Raw genomic sequence first — 19,467 nt, forward strand, 5'->3', positions numbered from 1 at the left:
AATACTGAAAGAAACATCTCCCAATACTTCCAATGCATATAGTTGTGGGCATAGACCTTAGTGAGTCAACAAATTTTCTTCCTCCTTGAATCTGAAAGTCTAATTTGGAGCAAGCAACACTGATCTCTATAAGAGATGTCTCACCAATTTTTTTAAAATATTAAATTAGATGGAAACTTTATTCAGGTCTTGCTCTGTGACAATCTTTTCTTTCACTGTTTCGATGGACTTAATGAGGTGGCCTTGCAATCTTTACTTAGCAATAGCAATAGCAGTTCGACTTATATACTGCTTCATGGGGCTTTCAGCCCTCTCTAAGCGGTTTACAGAGTCAGCATATTGCCCCCAACAATCCGGGTCCTCATTTCACCCACCTCGGAAGGACGGAAGGCTGAGTCAACCCTGAGCCGGTGAGATTTGAACCGCTGAACTGCAGATAACAGTCAGCTGAAGTGGCCTGCAGTACTGCACTCTACCCACTGTGCCACCTCGGCTCTCTTACTTGGTCAGTGTAATTCAAGAACATTCTTCTTTTGGGGCAAAAGTGTTAAACTTTGTATTTTTTGGGGGGTTAAACACACTCAAGAAAGATTTTTTTTAAGTCCACAAGGATTTAACTCTACTCTCTGTTATGAATTAGGTCAGGGGTGTCAAACTCACACCATCACGACAGTGTCACATGGCATATAGGGACTTTTTTCCCCTCTTTGCTAAACTGGTTGTGGGCATGGCCAGTGTGTGATGTATCGGGCCGCGAGTTTGACAGTCCCGAATTAGGTTACTGATTTGACTATCAGTTCAATTATTTTAACTACATGAGTGAAAAGAGAATTAGCCAATCCTATTTTGCTTTTATGTTACTTACACCTCCCCCCCCAAAAAAACCCCCAAATATTACTGTGAAATTGTTATATTACTCTGGAAAAGATGCATATATGTAAGTACAACTGGTAGCCTAATCATATTTTACAGGCATGAGAAGTTAGTAGATGAATGGGCATTTGCCTTTAAATTAAATAATTAAATAATTTAATTATCATAATTTATAATTTAAATAATTGCCTTTAAAAGAAAAAGTGACAAGTCCAATTAGTGGGGAAAAATCAATTGTAATCATTGTTGATTAAATATTGCCGAATATATTTTGTAAACAGAAGAACAGTAAGAAGAGGAAATGCATTCAACATGTGCTCTGAAAATTTATTAATATTTATGGATGCAAGCTGGAAACTTTCCCCATTCTTTCTAACCTAAGGCTACTGCAGCTATGATGAAAACAACTCCTATGTTCGAAAATTTCATCATCTAAGATTTAGGTTGTTTCGTGCTGCCGTGTGCTAGCTGGTCTGAGTTTTGAAGGTGAAATGTAAAAATGTCCAATTTCCATATCTGTTAACACAGACAAGTTGTCTTGAGCCACATGTGTTTAAAACTTCAGATTTGTAACTATATTAGAAATGCCCAAGTATTTTGATTCTTTTTATCAACAGTGCAGGTCAGTATGACTTACCAATTCGTTTTCTGACAGAACTGTCAAAATATGATATGATTCACGGTAATATAGATCCCTCTCTTTCTTTCTCTTATCTCCTCCCCTTCCAAACTATTAGGACTATACAAGACTTCAAAGAATGCTTTAATTCAAAGAAGATCGGATCAGATTACCTCTACTGAAGCAGATTTATGAATCGAAAGAGGCACTCAGTCAACGAAGCAAATCAAAGCAGATGGCTTCAGGGATTTGATGGCTTTTCCACTGCTTCTGTGGTCCTTACAAACAATATGCAATGATGATACAGTTTCACTTCCACATAGGGAGACTGCTAAAGTTTGGTGAGAGATGTGACATGAAGTGATGTGCTCTCTGGCACTGACCTATGTAGCTGATCAGTCGGTTTCATCATCTCATCAAGCTCTTGGGTTATCAGAGAGCTTTGGTATGGCAAACCTTGTACATTTGTTTGGTTCTTGAATTGTTGAATGTAGCCAGTCACCTGCCTTTGATTTGCTTTCCCTTGGGGTAACAGAATGGTGAAGATTTGTGCATCTCCTAGCACCGGGATGGCGAACCTCTGGCACATGCAGAGCCATTTCTCAGGGCAAGTGAGGAATTGCCCTGGCCAGCTGAGTTCAGCCTTTTTAAAAGCCAGTTTTTGCCCTCCCCAGGCTCCAGAGGCTTTATATGAGCCTGGGGAGGACGAAAACAGCCCCCTGCCCCCCCGGATGCCCTCCGGAGGCTTCAGGAGCTTCCCTGAAGCCTCCGGTGTGCAAAAAACCGGCCATATGGGCAAACTGGAAGTTCGGGAATGGACTTCCGGTTTGCTTGTAGGGCCGGGTTTAAGCCCTCCGGAGCCTTCAGGGGCCTTCAGGAGGCTTCCCTGAAGGCTCCGGAGGACTAAAAACTGCCCTACGAGCAAACCGGAAGCCACTTCCCATTTGCTCGTAGGGTCGTTTTTCATCCTCTGGAGCCTTCAGGGAAGCCTCTGGAAGACCCCTGAAGGCTCCAGAAGGCTTAAAGTGGCCCTACGAGCAAACCAGAAGTCAATTCCTGAACTTCCAGTTTGCCCATAAGGCCGTTTTTTTGTGCTCTGGAGGCTTCAGGGAAGCTCCTGAAGCCTCCAGGTGTGGAGGCTGTTTTCGCCCTCCCCAGGCTCCTATAAATCCTCTGGAGTCTGGGGAGGGTGAAAAAAGCATGCAAAAAATGGGGGGGCAGTGCCTGTCATGCGCACATGAGCACTGGGGGGGGTGTTGCACATTGCATTATGGGTGTGGCATGCCTGCACACGACCCCCCCTGCGCTCACCCTGCTTATGGCATGCGCACCAAAAAAGGTTCGCCATCACTGTCCAAGCAGATTTGGAAGCCCAACTCTATTCTCAGTACCTGAATAGGGGCTTAAAGTTGATGAACCTAGTGTGCTGGTCTTCAAATCTATATGGTTGCAAAAGGCTTAAATCTTTTGATAATAAGTCAATGGGCATCAATAGCAATAGCAATAGCAGTAGACTTATATACCGCTTCATAGGGCTTTCAGCCCTCTCTAAGCGGTTTACAGAGAGTCAGCATATTGCCCCCAACAATCTGGGTCCTCATTTTACCCACCTCGGAAGGATGGAAGGCTGAGTCAACCCTGAGCCGGTGAGATTTGAACTGCTGAACTGCTGATCTAGCAGTAGCCTGCAGTGCTGCACCCTAACCACTGCGCCATCAGAATATCATTTAAGGAATTGGTGTAATTGGTTACTATTTTTAAGACTATGACAATGGTAAGGTTATGAATAGGCTGACATCTTTCTTTGAGGATTATCTGTGGCATACTGTATTCTTCAGTATATCATCCTGCCTTTGATTATTAGTTGAAATGGAGCATTGTCCGCAAGCCATAATTCTGATACAACTTTATACTGTGTATAAATCTCACTGCAGCATTTGAAAAGCAATATAAATTCTAGATAACAGGGCAATCAAGCAATCAGAGTTTTCCTTCTCTACAAAAAAGCATCGAGGATTCTTTAGTTTGGAAATTAGGTGACAAGCCATGGTATACGAAATAGCAATAGCAGTTAGACTTATATACCGCTTCATAGGGCTTTCAGCCCTCTCTAAGCGGTTTTACAGAGTCAGCATATCGCCCCCAACAACAATACGGGTCCTCATTTTACCCACCTCGGAAGGATGGAAGGCTGAGTCAACCTTGAGCTGGTGAGATTTGAACTGCTGAACTGCAGAACTGCAGTCAGATGAAGTAGCCTGCAGTGCTGCATTTAACCACTGCGCCACCTCGGCTTTTAAAAAATCAGGCACCAGTGAAGCTAATTGGGATGAGTTTTGCAACAGATTTGAAAAAGCAGTTTTTCAATAGCACGTAACTGAACCATGAAATTCATTACCACATGAATGGTGATGGCCACTAAATTGGATTCTTTTCAATAGAATTAGATAAATTCATGGGGGACGCTTCTATTGGTGTCTTTGGTCTTCGAAACTTGGTGTTACTTCCAGGTTGGAGATAGCATGCTTCCAAATATCATTTACAAGGAAAAAATTATCAAAGAGGGATATGTCCCCCTTTCATAATTGAAAGCTTCCAAAGGCATTTGATTAGTTCTCTTTAGAGACAACTTTATAAGATAATTAAGATAAAGCTATCTTTAGAAAAATTGAAACATTGTTAATTATATATTCCATTCATCTTGCAAGTAATAGAGATCTCTGATTTCGGCTAAATATAAACTTAACAATGTTCATGCTCTGGAAACTAATTTTTTTATTTAATTGCATCAGGCAACAAAACCTGGAAAGGAGAGAAAAATGTAGTAAGCTATTTGCTTTTATATTCCAATAAGTGTTTTTGAATTTGCAGAGCTTAATATCATGGCTTTTGCTAAGCAAGGTTTTAATCTTATTACATTTTTATAGTGGAACTATTGACTAGATAACAATAGATGTTAAAATATTATGCCAGTAGCTTCCTGGGGCCCCATGTTATATCTCATGTTTCTTGCAATGCCCAATAGTTTAGCCTGGGTTTATAGAGTGTCATCAACGTATGGCACTGATTATATTACATTTCTAATTGACGTAATAGTTTTAACTCAAAATACATAATCACCATTGTTTTTTTCAGTTGAAATCTTATCAAAATTTCAAGAACCTCCACTTCCAATGTACATTTGAGTTTATTGTCTTTTATAAATTTTAGATAGGTATGGTTTATTCAATCCATGTAGCACATGCATTTATTAATGGTATGTTATATCCCTTATCAATATTCAATTTTTCTTCGTTTCTCTTTAACCTAGTTCATAACCAATGGATTAGGCAATTAGAAATTCTGTAAATGTTAGAGTATTGTAAATGTGAGGCAGTGGGTAAAATAATGATTAAAGAAGATGATGTATTATAGTTCAGTGATCACTTGTTTAATATATAACTTCTATTCCTTAACATATTTTGATAAAATGAGAGTTTGATATTTTATTATTTATTTATCTATCTATCTATCTATCTATCTATCTATCTATCTATCTATCTATCTATCTATCTATCTATCTATCTATCTATCTATCATCTATCTATCTATCTATCTATCTATCTATCTATCTATCTATCTATCTATCTATCTATCTATCTATCTATTTCCTAAATTGTAATACAGAGGAATGATTGAGTCTGTCATCTGCACCTCTATAACTGTCTGGTTTGGTTCTGCAACCCAACAAGACAGACGGAGACTTCAGAGGACAATCAGAACTGCAGAAAAAACAATTATTGCCAACCTGCCTTCCATTGAGGACCACGAGTCAAAAAGAGGGCCATGAAAATATTTACAGACCCCTTGCATCCTGGACATAAATTGTGTCAACTTCTACCCTCAAAATGACGCTATAGAGCACTGCACACCAAGACAACTAGACACAAGGAAAGTTTTTCTCAAACGCCATCGCTCTGCTAAACAAATAATTCCCTCAACACTGTCAAACTATTCACTAAGGCTGCATTGCTATTACTATTAGTCTTCTCATTGTTCCAATCACCCATCTCCTCCCACTTATGACTGTGTGACTGTAACTTTGTTGCTTGTATCCTTACGATTTATATTGATATTGATTGTTTCCTGATTGCTTATTTGGACCCTATGACTATCATTAAGTGTTGTACCTTATGATTCTTGATGAATATATCTTGTCTTTTACATTGAGAGCATCTGCACTAAAGACAAATTCCTTGTGGGTCCAATCACACTTGGACAATAAAGAATTCTATTATCTATATTCCATAAATTCAGGTAATCAGACTTTATGTCATTCACATTTAGCACTTATAGGGCTAAAACAATTTCTAGAAAGCTTTCTTGACTAAGACATTGGAACAACTATTTTGATTTAGGTGGCATTTGATATTATCTGATACAGTGGTGGGTTTCAAAATTTTTTCGAACCTACTCTGTGGGTGTGGCCTCCTTTGTGGGAGTGGCTTGCCGGCCATGTGACCTGGTGGGAGTGGCTTGCCGGCCATGTGTTTTCTTTCTTTCTCTCTCTCTTTCTCTCTCTCTTTCTTTCCTTCCTTTTGTCTATCCCTTTTTCCTTTTTTTATCTCTCACTTTTTCTTTCTTTTTTTCTTTTTTCTTCTTTCTTTCTTTCTTTCTTTCTTTCTTTCTTTCTTTCTTTCTTTCTTTCTTTCTTTCTTCCTTCCTTCCTTCCTTCCTTCCTTTTTCTTTCTGTTTCTGTTTCTCTTTCTCTTTCTCTCTGTGAGTCTGTGTGTGTGTTTGTATGTCAGTGGTGGGTTTCAAAAAATTTTGGAACCTCTTCTGTAGATGGGGCCTGCTTTCCGGGTCCACTGGTGGAGCCTCTTCTAACCAGTTCAGTAGATTTGATGAACCGGTTCTACCGAACTGGTGCGAACTGGCAGGAACCCACCTCTGATCTGATAACATAAACATGAATTGAAAAGAGCCAATGACCGAAAAACATAGAGAACAAATGACAAATAACAGAGGGGTATCATGTAGATTCCCATCTCACAAACTAATCAATAATAAATCCTAAATTATTATTCATTAATGATAGTAATAGTGCTAGTATAAATTAGGTTATTTGCACCATTTGGTCTAAACTATTAATCATGTATCATATAAACAAAAGAAAAATAAATAAATTTAGTGCAGGCAACTTACAACAGTTTGCTTAATGATTATTCAAAGTTACAACATCAGTGAAAAAAAGTGACTTATGACCATTTCTCACACTTATGACCTTTACGGCATCCCCATCAGTGTTTCTCAACCTTGGGCGACTTTAAGTCCCGTGGACTTCAACTCCCAGAATTCCCCCAGCCAGCTCTGCTGGCTGGGGGATTCTGGGAGTTGAAGTCCACGGGACTTAAAGTCACCAAGGTTGAGAAACACTGATCCCCATGATCACATGTTCAAAATTGGTTCATATTTAGGATGGCTACAGTGTCAAGAGGTCACATGATCACCCTTTGCGACTTTCTGACAAGCAAAGTCAATAGGGATCCTGGATTTACTTAATAGCAATAGCAATAGCAATAGCAATAGCAATAGCAGTTAGACTTATATACCGCTTCATAGGGCTTTCAGCCCTCTCTAAGCGGTTTACAGAGTCAGAATATCGCCCCCACACTCTGGGTCCTCATTTCACCCACCTCGGAAGGATGGAAGGCTGAGTCAACCTTGAACCAGTGAGATTTGAACCGCCGAACTGCAGATAACAGTCAGCTGAAGTGGCTGCAGTACTGCACTATAACCACTGCGCCACCTCAGCTCTTAACAATCATGCTAACTTAACAATTGCTGTGATTCATTTCACAACCGCAGCAAGAAAACTCATAAAATGGGAAAAAAACTCACTTAGCGAATGTCTCACTTAGCAACTTTAATTCTGAGCTCAATTGCGGTTGTAAGTTGAGGACTGAGATGGAAATAAAAATAGAATGATAAGCAAAAATTATTGGTACAACAATAACGATGAAGAAAGGTAGAAGATTTTTTTTCCCCAAATAAAACCTGAAAGTGTAATATTGGAAGAGATGGGCTAGAAAATTGGAAGGACTCGTCAGAAGAATGAGGACTAGCTAGAATGAACAAGAAATCAGGAAGCCATAAAGATACTTTTCTCTACCAAACCTTTCTAAAGGTTATGGATCAGTTGAGAATAATAAACAAAACAGAACAAGAAACAGTAAAACTTGATGTAAGATCCAATTCCCATCTATTGTGCTTGGATATCTCTTGTTAAACTGTTCCTTTGTATTTAGGAGATTAATCTATCGATCAGTCATTGATGAGAACCACAAATTAACTGGTGGTCTTTGACTCAAACAAGAAAGAAAAACCCTTCCATTGTGCTTCCATTAGAGCCGAGGTGGCGCAGTGGTTAAATGCAGCACTGCAGGCTACTTCAGCTGACTGCAGTTCTGCATTTCGGCTGTTCAAATCTCACCGGCTCAGGGTTGACTCAGCCTTCCATCCTTCCGAGGTGGGTAAAATGAGGACCTGGATTGTTGTTGGGGGCGATATGCTGACTCTGTAAACCGCTTAGAGAGGGCTGAAAGCCCTATGAAGCGGTATATAAGTCTAACTGCTATTGCTATTGCTATTGCTATTGCTGCCACACTTCTTTTTTCAAGCCTTAAGTGTGTTTTCCATATATAGAAAAGCAAAAGCAAAAAAATATTACTATTATAATATTTTTTTTGCAGTCCTGCTGTCTATCTTTTTGCAGGTTTCTGAAGCATCAAATGATTCAGGAGCCCTTGAAATAGTTTTTAAACAATTTTCTGCTTACCTTGGAGAGCCATAAAATCTTTCTGGATCAGCAAAATTCAGTTTGGGATTCATCCAAATCCCATCCGCAACCCTAATCCCATGACACAAGGATCTGAAGAGCCACCAGGAGGAGATGCCTGTCATCTTTCTGCAAGCAGTCTTGTTTACTGAACATCTGTGCATGTCAGTAAAGTTTAAGATAATAAAGAAAATAAATGAGCCAGAATTAAACCAATTCTCACTGGAAGAGGAAGGCTTTAAGTTTGTTTGCTTCTGCAGGGAAAAAAAAATTAATGGTTCCACTTCTGAGTGCCTGGTTAAGTTCTTCCACCCAAGAAGACATGAACGTAGAGAAATGGCTTTGGTGGGATTTTCAACAAAAATCCTCTTTCTTATTGAAGAAATTTCATCCAGGTTAAATCTAAAACAGTGCAAGTAAATGGCTGTTAACTTCATAGATAGACCCATGTAGTAACAGAGAAATGCTTTATCACAGCCTTCATCTAGAATGTTTGTTCAACTTCCCTCCTTAGAGTAGGATGCTAAGATTTTCGGGCAATCCTGGCTTTATTTCTATATCATATAATGTCATGATTAGGATATCGACATAGGAATGGGAACATCCAGGTTCTAGTGTATACATTATGTGTGTGTGTGTGTGTGTGTGTGTGTGTGTGTGTATGTGTGTGTGGCCATACATACATGCACATACATACATACATACATACATACATTGAGCCGAGGTGGCGCAGTGGTTAAATGCAGCACTGCAGGCTACTTCAGCTGACTGCAGTTCTGCAGTTCGGCTGTTCAAATCTCACCGGCTCAGGGTTGACTCAGCCTTCCATCCTTCCGAGGTGGGTAAAATGAGGACCTGGATTGTTGTTGGGGGCGATATGCTGACGCTGTAAACCGCTTAGAGAGGGCTGAAAGCCCTATGAAGCAGTATATAAGTCTAACTGCTGCTACTGCTACTATTACTACTACTACTATCTTCTATCTATCTATCTATCTATCTATCTATCTATCTATCTATCTATCTATCTATCTATCTATCTATCTATCTATCTATCATCTATCTATCTATCTATCTATCTATCTATCTATCTATCTATCTATCTATCTATCTACCTACCTACCTACCTACCTACCTATCTAACTAAAGAGCTGAGGTGGCGCAGTGCTTAGAGCGCAGCACTGCAGGCTACTTCAGCTGACTGCTAGTTCTGCAGCTCGGCAGTTCAAATCTCCCCGGCTCGAAGGTTGACTCAGCCTTCCATCCTTCCGAGGTGGGTAAAATGAGGACCCAGATTGTGGGGGCAATATGCTGACTCTGTAAACCGCTTAGAGAGGGCTGAAAGCCCTATGAAGCGGTATATAAGTCTAACTGCTATTGCTATACATACATACATACATACATACATACATACATACACACATATATATATACACACACACCTATATATACATAGACTTATCCATATATGTATGTATATATGTATGTATATGTTTGTGTGCAATATTCTGAATATTGTAGTATGACTCAAAAATGTGCAAGTATTTATATTAGGAAATTATGTAAAAATATATTAGAAAGAATCACTTGTTGAATGTATGCATATTTGGAAAGTTTATTGGATTTTATGTTTTTTTTCTGGCCAAATTTTCTTAATATAGAATGAAACAGACATGTGATATCAGAATGATAGCAATGGCACTTAGACTGATGTGCCACTTTACAGCGCTTCACAGCCATCTCTAAGTGGTTTATGGAGTCAGCACATTGCCCCAAACAATTTGGGTCCTCATTTTATCCACTTCAGAAGGATGGAAGGCTGAGTCAACCTTGAGCCTGGTGAGATTCGATCTGCCAAATTGCAGGCAGCCGCCAATCAGCAGAAGTAGCCTGAAGTACTGCACTCTAATTACTGTGCCACCATGGCTCATAGACTTGGTTATCCCCCCCTACTACAGCTGAGTGAGAAAAATGTATAAATATATACACGGGAAAAACTGTATAATTATATTACAAAAACAAAACAAAACTGTATAAATATATTACACAGGAAAAGACCCGAATACAACAAGACCAGCAGACCTACACCCATGAAAATCTACAAACACACACACTCACACACACAACACACACACACACACACACACACACTATATTGCCAACTGTGATAGGATGCCACCTGTGCAACAAATCCAGTCGTGAAATTTCCTTGCTCCTAAATATTCCACAGTCAACTGTCAGCTGTATTATAAAAATGTGGAAGTGTTTGGGAATGACAGCAACTCAGCCACGAAGTCGTAGGCCATGTAAACCCGTCCAACATCAGTGTGTGACCTCACAAATGCGCTTCTGGAAGAATGGTCAAAAATTCCCATATATATATATAAAGCTAAGCAATTTTTAAGGATATGATTTATAAGGTGACCCTCCTGTATCAATCTGACCTTGTTGATAACTCTTCCAGATATCCTTGTTGTGGGTCCTTCTATTGTCCTAGTAGTAGGCGTGAAAACTGATGGCAACTATGACCAAGGTATGCTGCCAGCTGGAATGGCGGAGAAACAGCCATCTTCTGGATTCTCTCTTTATAACTTCATTAACAAAATGGCCATTTTTGAAATCTCATTGCTGATAAAAGCTATAAGGCGAGCAGTTCAAGGGAAATAACAAACACTGTCAACAACAATCAAATGTGGTCACTAATCCTTTCAGTAAAGAGGGCAAGATTCTACAAAGGATCTTAATTATTGCATGAAATCCTCTGTATTCTACTAAGAACAACCTCCACTGGAGAGAGTATAATTTACTGCCAGAAAAATGTTTCATGATGCAATACATACGATTCAATTATATTAACACCTCTGTTGTGTGCAATGCATTGGCTGCCAGTTTCTTTCTGAGTGCAATTCAAAGCACTGGACCTCAATTTTAAAGCCTTCTATGGCACAGTGCCAGGTTTATCTATGGCAGTGTTTCTCAACCTTGGCCACTTGAAGATGTCTGGACTTCAACTCCCAGAATTCCCCAGCCAGCGAATGCTGGCTGGGGAATTCTGGGAGTTGAAGTCCGGACATCTTCAAGTGGCCAAGGTTGAGAAACACTGATCTATGGGACTGCCTTTCCATAAGGATATCTACCCATCCTACCAAGTCAGATAGGGCGGGCCTGCTTCTACTCCCTTTCCTCAAACATTGCCATCTGATGGATGCTAGGAAGGATGGATTGCTCAATCAACCAATAAGAAGCCACACTTAACCAGGAACCACATAAACAATAGCCCAAAGCACACATTCCGGTAGAGGGGACGGGCTCCAGCATGACTTTAAAGCTCGGAAGTCTTAAACCTCTGGTGACTAATGCAGATTGGATCCCGCTAGGAAGTGTGCCTTTTCAATGGAAGTCCCTGTCATGCAGAACATCCTTCTCTCTGAAGTTTGGAAGGCCTCGACTCTCCTAGCATTCTGTAAAGCTCTGACATTCGCCCAAGTGACAATTTGACTTAGCACCAGACTATGTTGTTTTCAATGTGTTTAGTTTTAGAGTTTTCTTCTGGTTTCCATGTTTCTCTCTTTACTTTTTGATTCGGAGCGGCCCAGACTTGGCTATAAGATGGACAAGTATGCAAATGTTTTAAATAAGCAAAACTAAATAAATCAGAAAAAAGATTAGTTTGATTAAATGGATTATACCAGCCTTTTTTTTTTAAAAAAAAAAAATCAGCTGCCTTATTGTGTGCGCGATTTTCTCATCCCTGCCAAATACCAAACATGGGGCAGTTTGCATGCTAATGTGAATGAGCGCAGTAACTTTCAATCCCTTGCTGTGCTTGATGTTTGCTAGAATCATAGGAGCCAATGCTTTCAACATTATCATTATTATCTTTTACTTGGTTTGATTAATTAGCAGAGCAAAGGTAAGATGCACTCCGTATGCATGCATGATTAATGGAGCTATTTACTTAGGTAGTAAAAAGCAATTACTGGCTAATCTATTCCTCTTTGTGTTGTTGTTTTTTTTTTCTAAAAGTTTCACAGCTCAGTTCAGATATATAATAAAAAGCTCAGCCTGTAGGGACGTAGGAATAAAATGTTTATCCTCATGGTTACAGTGATTCACGTGATTGAGAATTCTATGCAGCCAAAGTTTCCAATCGTACAAAGCGATAACCATGTTCAATCTAAAAAAAATTTAATTTTATGTTAGAGCTTTTCCATCAATAGGGTGATCAGGGAACAGAACTGGAGAATCCATCCCTTTTTTCAATCTGCACTAAGGATTTAATAAAACTTTAATTAACGCTTCTGTTACGTTGCATATAGTTTTCAATCTTTGGAACGGGAGGATAATGCCCCTGGAATTATGGCTGCTCAAGATGACACCAACTGCAAATCGCTGTTTTAGGGAATGGCAAGCTGAGGAATCTAAGATCCAAATCATAAATCATACCTCCAAATCATAAATCTGATCTTAGAGGATGATTCCCTCTCAATTCTAGACAATTATTGAAACCTTTGTTAAGCTTACTCTATACTTCTACCGAATAAGACATATTCATCTTTCTCTCTCTATGAATCTCAAGCCCATTCAACTTTGAAAGAGCCGAGGTGGCGCAGTGGTTAGGGTGCAGTACTGCAGGCCACTTCAGCTGACTGTTATCTGCAGTTCGGCGGTTCAAATCTCACTGGCTCAAGGTTGACTCAGCCTTCCGTCCTTCTGAGGTGGGTGAAATGAGGACCCAGACTGTTGGGGGCAACATGCTGACTCCGTAAACCGCTTAGAAAGGGCTGAAAGCCCCATGATTAAATCCATTCTTAACCACAGAGGTTTTCTAGGTCTTTGGGCGAGTAACTATCTCTATTACTGCATAGGCCATATGTCCCAAGGAGAGAAAGGTCTGTAACATCAGGCATATACTGTATATACTCAAGTATAAGCCTAGTTTTTCAGCCCACTTTTTGAGCTGAAAAAAGCTGCCTCGGCTTATACTCGAGTCAGTGAAAAATTTGCCCGAAATGGAGGAGAAAAAGGGGCGGGGCCATGCCGCTGGGTGACGCTCGTGAATGGCCCAGCGCCCCTGAGTTTCCCCTCCCTCTGTGTCAGTTTGCCGCGCAGCGTGCACCGCACCATTCCCCCTCCTCACGTTCTAATGTAATGCAGGGCTATCTTACGATTCCCCTTCCTCCCCCTCCTGCCGCTCTGCAACGATGTCCCACCTCCTCCTTGTTATGGCAAGCAGCCACATAGCGATGTCCCACCTCCTCTGGTACAGTGATCCAATGATAGGAATCACTGTGCCGTGTGTCATAGGAGGCGGGACATCATCATCACAGCGGGACATCAGCATCATGAGGTGAGTGAAGTATTTCATTGAATACACCGGTATTGTGTGATAATTTGTTATGCAGAGCAAATTTTTACAATGGCTACTGTATATTTAATGGGCACAGGCAGGCTGTATATGTTATTCAATGGGCAATGGCATTATTGGTATCTATTTTTATTTTTGAAATTTATCGGTAGCTGTTGCATTTCCCACCCTAGGCTTATACTCGAGTCAATAACTTTCCCAGTTTTTTTGTGGTAAAATTAGGTGCCTCGGCTTATATTCAGGTCGGCCTATACTCGAGTATATACGGTACTCAGCAAATAGTGAGAAAAAGAAAGAAGAACATAATCAGATTTACACAATTGCATATGTACCTATCCAGTCTTAGATTTCCTTTTGTGCACATCTATATAATAAGCAGTTTTTAGCAGCACATACAGTGTTGAAGGAATATATTAGAGAAGATTGTCTTCTGTGAATAATCACTTCTTTTGAAATGAGTTTTCATATCTTTCCTTCTCCTGCTGTAAGGAAAGCAAACAGCTTGGTGATATACACAGTAGGAGGAATTTGAAGCCAATTGTGAAATTTGCTTCAAGGGAGTTGTTTATTTGGCCTTTTAATTTGTGGCAATATTTAACATTAAGAGCAAGGGGGGGGGTAAGTACTTTCCTTCATTAAGAAACTTAATTTTAGCGCTTTCCTTATTGTTGCTGTTCTTCCATATACCTTTTAATGTTTATAGATCATTGACCTGTAATTCTTACCTGGAAACTCCATGTGGACTGCAAACAAAACGAAAAAACTGCAATACGCTTTGCTTTTGAATATGAGCAAACCAATTATTATAGTAGCTAATGTATAGTAATGTGTTTTTTTTGCAATAATGTAATGTCTTCCACAGGTTCTCCACAGGCTACATTCATTAACCATTGTTCTTACTCTATTTCTGAAGGTTATCCTTTCCCAAACGAATTTTATATTTACTGGGTACTTGAGAGACCGCCTCCCGCCTCCTGCCGATTACCTCCTTGCGACCAATTAGATCGCACAGAATAGGCCTCCTCCGAGTTCCATCCGCCAGTCAGTGCCGACTGGCAACTACGCGGAGGAGAGCCTTTTCAGTAGTAGCTCCGACCCTTTGGAACGATCTCCCCGTGGAGATTCGTACCCTCACCACCCTCCAGACCTTCTGCACAGCCCTCAAGATCTGGCTATCCCGTCAGGCCTGGGGTTAAAGATCGTAATCTGTCCCCACCCGAATGATGAATGAATGTTGCTTTTTATTTTTAATTATGTGTTGTTCTTTTTTAACTGTCATTGTGTGTATTCCCTCCCTATATGTTGTAAGCCGCCCTGAGTCCCCCTAGGGAGAAGGGCGGCCTATAAATAAATTTAAACTAAAAAACTAAACTAAACTACTTATTTTTGAAGTTTCTATTTTTATTGAGTTATATGTTCCGGAAACACTTTACTTCTAGTGACATGCTTTTAAAACATGCAGAAAGTACACGAGGCCCTTTGATCTCATTCAGGTGAGGAAATAAAATGGATGATTCCTTTTTCACACATATACAATTGCACAGCTGTGAACCCCTGGGAAACACGGGGCTTTAAAAAAAAGTGTATGGCTATGGAACCACGTATTGTAGCTGCTTGTTTTTCCGGGTGCCTGGTGGTGTATTTTTTTAAACCCTGATACAGCAACAGGATTCCTTAGAGAAGACTAAGCTAAAATTGGTCTTATTGAATTCTGCTGGAAGAAAAAATTAAAATCCATTAGCTAGAAAAATTGAACCCAGGGGGCTCTGCCGGAGGGTCTTTGTGCAAAAATGATCTGTATTCAAAGTGGGGAGTGAGTATGAAACGCTCTTTTTAAATTGGCTGATTATCATAAGCTTTGTAAAACTGAGTAAGAATTTTCAAAGTAACATTAAATTAGTGCTGCCCACAAAGATAATCTTACATCAATTTAGCACATTCTTGGTAAGATTTTTAATAACACCTTTAACGGTTAGTATTTAAAAATAATAAATTAGAATAAACAATAGGAATTTCTATCTAGTCCCTCCTTACTGTCATAAATCAGACAAGATTTAATGTTTTAATCTTAAATTAAAAGAAACCCAAACCTGGATTTTATACAAGTCCACAGGAACAGCTGTCGTTCAAAAATGGTTTTTTTTTAAAGGATAAGTAAGGATCAGGCTTGTTTTTCAAAATGTTATTTTGTATGTTGGTGTATACTCTCATACTACTGAAAGTACAACTGTCAGCACTGTAATGATCTTATATCAATCTAGATCAGTGTTTCTCAACCTTGGCAACTTGAAGATGTCCGGACTTCAACTCCCAGAATTCCCCAGCCAGCATTCGCTGGCTGGGGAATTCTGGGAGTTGAAGTCCGGACATCTTCAAGTTGCCAAGGTTGAGAAACACTGATCTAGATTATATCCACAACGGTAGCACTTGTGCAGTTCTGATCACCTCATTTGAATATAAAATGAATATAATAGAGCTGGGGAAAGGTCATAACAACCCAAACGTGGAAAGATTGTAAGGTGTGCGACTCTTGAGAAAAAAGGTGGCTGAGAGTTGACAAAGCTGAGATACATAAAATAGTGCAGAAGTTTTGGACAAGGAGGAAGTATTTCTGCTTCTTTTAAAGCAACAGGACCAAGTATGAACCTTCGGTGAAGCTGACTGGGAGATTTGGCCCAACAGAGAAACTCTTCACAGCTGGATCTGCTGCTGCTGCTGCTACCACCGTGTTTCTCAGAAAATAAGACAGGGTCTTATTTTTGGGGAGGTCTTATTATTTTTGAGGTGCAGGAGGTGGTGAGCATGGTCACCTCATGGCTGCTGCTACGTTGCAATATTTTTGGGGAGGACTTATTTTTGGGGAGGGCTTATTTTTGGGGAGGGCTTATTTTTGGGGGGAGCAGGGGTTATTTTAGCACATGCGCTTAAAAGCCTGATTGGGTTTATTATCCGGTGAGGTCTTATTTTCAGGGAAACAGGGTGGTGGTACTACTACTACTACTACTACTACTACTACTACTACTACTACTACTGCTGCACATTCAAGCAAGAAGATTGACCAATTTAGAAAATACTTTTAGCAAAAGTATTAGCAAAAGTGGCCCACAAAACTTTTCCTTTGTCAAATAACCTTTTCATTATGCAATTTCTTTTAAATTTTAGGCAAGAATTGTTTCCCTCCAAGTTTCATCCATTTTCTCTAGTCTGGAGTAACAAATAACAATCTTGCCATCTTTTTCATAATATAATTCCAGCTTTTTTAACCGTGACCTGTCAAAACCGCGGTAGAATAAAGCGCGTCCGACGAAAGCGCGTACGTGACGTCATCAGCAGCGCGATGAAAAAATTAAAAATAAATTAAATTAAAATTAAAATAAAATTAAAGCAAGCCGATTCACATAAAGGTAAGGGTTAGGTTTAGGTTTAGGGTTAGGTTAAGGGTTAGGGTTAGGTTTAGGGTTACGTTAAGTGTTAGGTTTAGGGTTAGGTTCAGGGTTAGCGTTAGGTTTAGCGTTAGGTTAAGGGTTAGGTTTAGGGTTAGGTTTAGGTTTAGGTTAAGGGTTAGGTTTAGGGTTAGGTTTAGGGTTAGGTTTGGTGGGGTTAGGGTAAGGTTTTCGCTTTAATTTTAAATTTACCGCTCACAGCGCGATGTTTCCGTCGCGCTGTGATGACGTCACGTACGCGCTTTCGTCGAGCGCGCTTTATTCCACCGCGGTTTTGTGATGGAACCTTTTTAACAACTGTGATGATATTTTCCCTTTTAATCTACTTTTTTTTTCTAGTATAAACAAACGTCGTCCTTCGGTAGACAGGTAGAAAAACGGCACATTCACCAGCAGTTCAAATTACTGACGATTTAAATTTGGAAAGCTCAATATGTAAAATCCAGATGAATAATAACCTCAGTTTAGAAATGTTGAAGACCATCACATATTCCCGAACTTCTCTTAAGGCAAAGCAATATGATTAACTTTAGGTTATCCTTCATATGGGAAGTTGGAGTTGACAGGGATACACTTAAGGCCACCTGGTGAGTTCGTGACAGAGATGAGATTTGCAGCTCCTTCTCTAAATCACTCTGCCACGAACAGCCCCGGTGTGGCCCATAAGGATAGATTACACAGATTAAAGGCAGGAAGGAATCAGAGTAGTAAAAAAAGAAAAGAGGATCTGGTTTTACCTAGAAGCGAGAGAAAGTATAAAACTTTGATGACAAATTCTTGCAGCTTCTCTTCCTTTGTTCTGTGGGCCCTATGAAAAACACAGCCTTTGGAAGGATGTCATTTTTGACTTTCAGCTTCAGGGATGAGATATTTCAGAGACCAGCTACGCACAATGTCCTGTCACTCTAGCTGCATTACTGCAGGTTTGTAAGCAGTATTTGCCTTGTCATTTATGATAAATAAAACCGATTCCAGGCAACTGGGATTATCAACTGAACGATAGTTGCCTCATTCTTCATTCGGTTTGTTAATAAGAGGAGGCGAATAAAGCCTTTAAATGGGAACCTAACTGTTCTACATGATGTAGTTCAGGCATAATGTTATCTCCCTTAAACCATGGGTTGTACATTATATCAATGACCATAATTAGATATAGGCACATCCCTTCATCTCCTCTCTCAGGTCTCCATTAGATTAAAGGGAATGGCTTTGTGAATTTATCTTTACACTTAATAGGTTTGTAACAATCAATCCAAAAGTTCTTACTCTTAAGATAAACAGAATTATCTCATTACAGATTACACCAGAGGTCCACTGAATTATCTCTAACCACTATGATCAAACCTCAGATAAATACGCAGTGCCCCGTAAACCTTGTGTATTAAAAAAAGAAGATAAAGCAACAACTTTTTTTCCCCATTTTCAACTATTTTTCCATCCCCCCCCACCTATAAGAACAAATATGGGAGATGGGGAGGCTGTACACAACGATTTCTCTTTTGTAGTTATAGGAAAAAATTTCTAACTGGAAATCTGGAAATTCTAGAACCTACTTTTTGAAAAGAGAATGAAGGTGGTGGAGAATAGCAATAGCAATAGCAGTTAGACTTATATACCGCTTCATAGGGTTTTTAGCCCTCTCTAAGCGGTTTACAGAGTCGGCATATCGCCTCCAACAATCTGGGTCCTCATTTTACCCACCTCGGAAGGCTGAGTCAACCCTGAGCCGGTGAGATTTGAACCGCCGAACTGCAGAACTAGCAGTCAGCTGAAGTGGCTGCAGTACTGCACCCTAACCACTGCGCCACCTCGGCTCTTAACAGAAGGAAGAGATTATCTCTATTTCTAGAACTGTTACTCTGTGTGCTTCTCAGAACCCCAAGATTAAAGCAAACTTCCAAGTGGTTTGTATATAGTGATTTTTATTTTATTTCATGCACTTGCATTTATATATCAGGGCAGGTGTATGAATCTCAGTCTGAGGTTTGCTACTAGCTCATCCTGTGGTAACCCAAAGGCTAATTTATCTTCTTCTGGAAGTGACATTTATAAGTGCTGGCCTGGAGCGACATCTATGCTACACGGTCTTGACCTTCCTGATTGCCTTAACTCCAGGAAGGAATACCATTACCAAAAGAGATAAAGAACATTTTTAGCTGTCTGTGAAATCAACCCTCGGAAAGGAATAAGAGTCTGTATATATAACTATCTAAGTTGCTACAGATAAGTCTTACATTCATGCTTCAAAAGGCTCCTGGGAATGTAAAATATGAGTCCGTGGCCCTGACAGCAATCCTTTAGACTAAAAGAATAAAGCGAAAGAATATAAAGCATCTTGACCTCATTCATC

The 19,467-nt window shown here is 39.8% G+C and overlaps 1 protein-coding gene across 1 annotated transcript in view; it reads right to left on the reverse strand.

The window, feature by feature from the left end:
• Positions 1-19,467, reverse strand: part of CDH20 (cadherin 20) — a 75,465-nt gene that overhangs the window by 44,344 nt on the left and 11,654 nt on the right. The gene's annotated exons all lie outside the window — the stretch shown is intronic.

Source organism: Thamnophis sirtalis, unplaced genomic scaffold (assembly GCF_051295495.1).
Source record: "Thamnophis sirtalis isolate CommonGarterSnake01/CBP01778 unplaced genomic scaffold, rThaSir2_p1.2 scaffold_2, whole genome shotgun sequence".
In the NCBI taxonomy this organism is placed as follows: domain Eukaryota; kingdom Metazoa; phylum Chordata; class Lepidosauria; order Squamata; family Natricidae; genus Thamnophis; species Thamnophis sirtalis.